We start from the raw sequence: 5,145 nt of genomic DNA on the forward strand, positions 1-5,145 counted from the left end.
CAGCAACATGCAGAAGAATGAAAGTTGACCACTTTTTTACACCATGCATGAAAATAAATTCAAAATGTATGAAAGACCTGAATGTGGGACAGGAAACCATAAAAACCCTAGAGGAGAAAGCAGGAAACAACCTCTTTGACCTCAGCCACAGCAATTTCTTACTTGACACATCTCCAGAGACAAGGGAATTAAAAGCAAAAATGAACTATTGGGACGTCATGAAGATAAAAAGCTTCTGCACTGCAAAGAAAACAATCAATAAAACTAAAGGCAACCGACGGAACGGGGAAAATTATTTGCAAATGACATGTCAGATAAAGGGCTAGTATCCAAAATCTGTAAAGAACTCAGCTAATTCCACTCCCAAAAAACAAGCAATCCAATGAAGAAATGGACAGAAGACATGAATAGACACTTCTCCAAAGAAGATATCCAGATGGTTAATGGACACATGAAACGATGCTCAGCATCACTCATCATCAGGGAAATACAAATCAAAGCCACACTGAGATACCACCTTACACAAGTCAGAGTGGCTAAAACTAACAAATCAGGAGACTATAGATGCTGGAGAGGATGTGGAGAAAGAGGAACCCTTTTGCACTGTTGGTGGGAATGCAAACTGGTGCAGCCACTCTGGAAAACAGTGTAGAGGTTCCTTAAAAAATTAAAAATAAAACTACCTTATGACCCAGCAGTAGCACTGCTAGGAATTTACCCAAGGGATGAAGGAGTGCTGATACATAGGGGCACATGTACCCCAATGTTTATAGCAGTACTTTCAACAATAGCCAAATTATGGAAAGAGCCTAAATGTCCATCAACTGATGAATGGATAAAGAAGATGTGGTTTATATATACAATGGAATACTATTTGGCAATGAAAAAGAATGAAATCTGGCCATTTGCAGCAACATGGATGGAACTGGAGGGTATTATGCTAAGTGAAACAAGTCAGTCAGAGAAAGACAAATACCGTATATTTTCACTCATGTAGATCTTGATTAACTTAACAGAAGACCATGCGGGATGGGAAGGGGAAAAAGTAGCTACAGAGAGGGAGGGAGGCAAACCATAAGAGACTCTTAAATACAGAGAACAAACTGAGGGGTGATGGGGGATAGGGGAGAGGTGGAAAGTGGGTGATGGGCGTTAAGGAGGGCACTTGTTGGGATGAGCACTGGGTGTTTTATGGAAACCAACTTGACAATATATTTAAAAATAAATAAATTAAGTAAAATTTCATTTCTATACAATGGGAAAATTAGTTTTTTCATTTCTGTGTTTTCCTCCTTGATCTCAGATGCAGTTTGAAGAAGAAAAGGTTAGGGAGACTTTCATAGAAAGAAATGTATGTCCAGCTGTTGGATCTCCTGATATTGCCACTTTCTTCCATTAGAAGGGCCCTGAGGATCTTGCTGAAGGAAGGGCCACTTGCAGTTTTATGATTCTGCTTAAGAAACACATTCTTCCCAATTCATTCCTTTAAATCAATTATCAGAATTCTGTAAAGCTATTATGTAAATAATATGTAAATAGCTATTATGTAAAGCTATAATGTCTAATTCCAACATTAACCTGTAAATCTCCTGAAGTCAGGATCAGTGTTTTACCTCAAAACTTTACATAGTACTAGGCAAATGGTAGATGCTTATTAGGAATAGTAGTTATTAAGTATTTTAGCCAAATGGATAAGTTAACACACTATTTACAAAAAAAAAAAAACCTTATAGCTTTAACGAAGATTTCTTCCTAAATCAGGTTTAATAAAAGCTTAAATGTGTGTTTTTAAATAATAATTTTTGATAAATTCTTTATTATTTTGCTTTTGGTCTTTTAGGTATCACTAGACATAGCCAATATGTGAAGCAAATTACTCTGAAGTCTTAATTTGTATTCCTGGGACTTTCTACCTATGGACCAGTGCTACATTTTCTCCTTGCTTTCTCTACCGGGTTTTCTGTAACAATGGTCCTGGGAAACCTCCTTGTGTTTACAGTGACCTTTGATCCTCATTTACATTACCCCCCATGTACTTCCTTTTAGCTAAACTCTCCTTTATTGATTTGTGTCTTTCCACCTTAAGGGTTTCTAAGATGATTGTGACCTGTATTCTGGGCACAAAACCACATACTTTCAGGGGTGTGTCACCAGATGTTTGCCCTTCATGTCCTGGGTGGATCTGAGATGGTCTTGCTCATTGCTCTGGCCTTGGACAGATATGTGTGTGTCACCAGATGTTTGCCCTTCATGTCCTGGGTGGATCTGAGATGGTCTTGCTCATTGCTCTCACCTTGGACAGATATGTGGCCATATGCAAGCCCCTCCACTACCTGACTATCATGAGCCCACAGATGTGCATTTTGCTTCTGTCCGGTGCTTGGGTTATTGGACTCATTCATGCAGTGGTCCAGTTAGCTTTTGTTGTCCATTTGCCTTTTTGTGGTCCTAATGAGATAGATAGCTTTTACTGTAATCCTTCCTTGGCTTATCAAACTTGCCTGCACAGACACCTACAGAATGGAATTCATGGTTAATGCCAACAGTGGGTTCGTTTCCATGGGCACCTTCTTCTTATTGCTCATCTCCTATATCTTCATCCTGGTCACTGTATGGAAACATTCCTCAGGTGGTTTGTCTAAAGCCTTTTCTACTCTGTCAGCTCACATCACTGTGGTGGTTTTGTTCTTCGGACCGTGCATCTTTGTTTATGTGTGGCCATTTCCCACAGTGCCAGTGGATAAGTTTTCTTGCCATTTTGGACTTTATGATCACACCCATTCTGAATCCCATTATCTACACGTTGAGGAACAAGGACATGAAGTTGGCAATGAGGAGATGGAGTTTGAGGATGATCTTCTAAATAGTTCTAAATGAGAAAACAAGTCATGCCTTCTGCAAGCAATACTGTATGCACAAGTATTGAAGGGTTAAATATTATCTTAAGACCATTTGTTTTCTTTATTTCAGTAGCACAAATATCTTGGGTAGTTTATTTCATATTAATGGCCAATAGTGTGATTATAAATTTATTTAAGGCTATTTTGCATATTTTAAGATTTTAAATTACTGAAATACACTTTTTTGTTTGACTTACATATTGACTGGTCTATAGAATCTTGGAAAGTTTTTTGAATTTCAAGGCACATTTGCAGAGGTACCGGTGTATGCTGATATTTTTCTCTGTCACTGGGTTGAAAATATTCTTATGTAAAGGATGATTGGTTCTCCTAAGTTATTTTTGGCAAGCAAATCAGGCTTGTCCTTAAGTTGATTCAGGTGTGTTGTTACTTTTGTTAATAGATGCACTCAGTTACATGAATATAATTTTTGTCATATATTAAGTATTGTCTGATAATCGTATCTGCAGAAAGTAACACATTGGGCAAAGAAATAGTTAAACAGTTATTAGTGTTTGAGATCGTATTAGGATCTGGCATCTAAGAGGACAATGTTTTATCTTTTTCATCTCAACTTTGCTTTCAACTATTCCCTTTAAATGTATAAAGTGACAGCAAAAAGATATGACTTAAGAAATAACATTCATTAAAGAGAGTAGAACTAGGATGGGGTTTAGAAAATGTTAAAGAGAAGGAACTCTTATGTAGTATTGCTTAACCGTGGATACAAAGCAGCACTGAACACTCCATACTCAAGCATTAAGCCTGTGCTGTTTAGACTTGCAGGACTGACAGTTCACCACCCCACGAAGCAAAACAATGCCTTTTTAAAAACTTTATTTGTTGAAATTTTATTCTTACAGTGGAGTGAAATTTACTTCCCTTTGTATTTCATATTTCTTCTTTTTAATCTACAATTGTGCAGAATGAAATATCTTCCATGATGTCTCCTCCTTTTGTGTTTGAAAATTACACATTTGGGGCGCCCGGGTGGCTCAGTCGGTTAAGCGTCCGACTTCGGCTCAGGTCACGATGTCGCGGTCCGCGGGTTTGAGCCCCGCGTCGGGCTCTGGGCTGATGGCTCAGAGCCTGGAGCCTGCTTCCGATTCTGTGTTTCCCTCTCTCTCTGCCCCTCCCCCGTTCATGCTGTGTCTCTCTCTGTCTCAAAAATAAATAAACGTTAAAAAAAATTTTTTTAAAAAGAAAATTACACATGATGATATATCTTACAACTTTAAGAATAAATATTGCCTCTGATAGTAAACATCTTAAGTCTTTTTAGGCAAAATTTCCCAATTTGGAAATTTCATGAGATTTATTTTGAGGCCACCTGAAATGTCCATTTAATTTTCTGTTAAAATCTGTTTCTTTTGGAACCTGGGTATAAGCTGATGTTGATTCCAGCCATGAAGCAGGGAAAAATATATGATAACATTCCATCATAAAATGAAATGTCATTAAATCTGTAATACAAGATCTGTAAGAACATCTGAATCAGAAATTAAAAATCTTTGACTACAAAGGACTGAAAATTTGGAAATAAAAGTAAGAGTCATCTGCTACTCAGAAGATAATTGAACAAGACAAAATTACCATTTACAGTAGCCAAACTATGGAAGCAGTCCAAGTGTCATTTAATAGATGAGAGATAGATAAAGAAGCGGTGGGGTATATATACCCACCTCTGTGTGTGTATGTGTATATATATACACACATATATACATATATACACATGTACATATACATACATGTATATGTACATGTACATATACATAATATATATACATGTACATATATAATATTTATATATACATATACATAAAAAATGAAATCTTGCTAGTTGCTACAATGTGGACAGAGCTCAAGAGTATAATGCTAAGTGAAATAAGTCAGCCAGAGAAAGACAAATACCATATGCTCTCACTTTTATGTGGAATTTAAGAAACAAAACAAATAGGCAAAGGGAAGAAAAGAGAGAGACAAAGTAATAGACTCATAACTATAGAGAACAAAGTGGTGATTACCAAGGGAAGGGTAGTGGGGGATGGGTGAAATAGAGGATGGGAATTAAAAAGTACACTTATCATGATGAAAAAAATTAAAAAAAAAAAAACCCTACAAATTCCTTTTACAAAAACCAGGAAAAACAATAATCAAAAAACAAAAAACCTTTACAGAATAGAGCTGGTCAAATTGTCACTTTCTTGAAATTTGGGAATCATATGAATGTTCCCTTATGCTCCTT

At 36.7% G+C, this 5,145-nt stretch overlaps 1 pseudogene; it reads left to right on the top strand.

The window, feature by feature from the left end:
- Positions 1 to 1,968: 1,968 nt before the first annotated feature.
- Positions 1,969 to 2,863, top strand: LOC102967515 (annotated as a pseudogene).
- The last annotated feature ends 2,282 nt before the right edge of the window (positions 2,864 to 5,145 follow it).

This window comes from Panthera tigris, chromosome B3, assembly GCF_018350195.1.
Source record: "Panthera tigris isolate Pti1 chromosome B3, P.tigris_Pti1_mat1.1, whole genome shotgun sequence".
Lineage (NCBI taxonomy): Eukaryota > Metazoa > Chordata > Mammalia > Carnivora > Felidae > Panthera > Panthera tigris.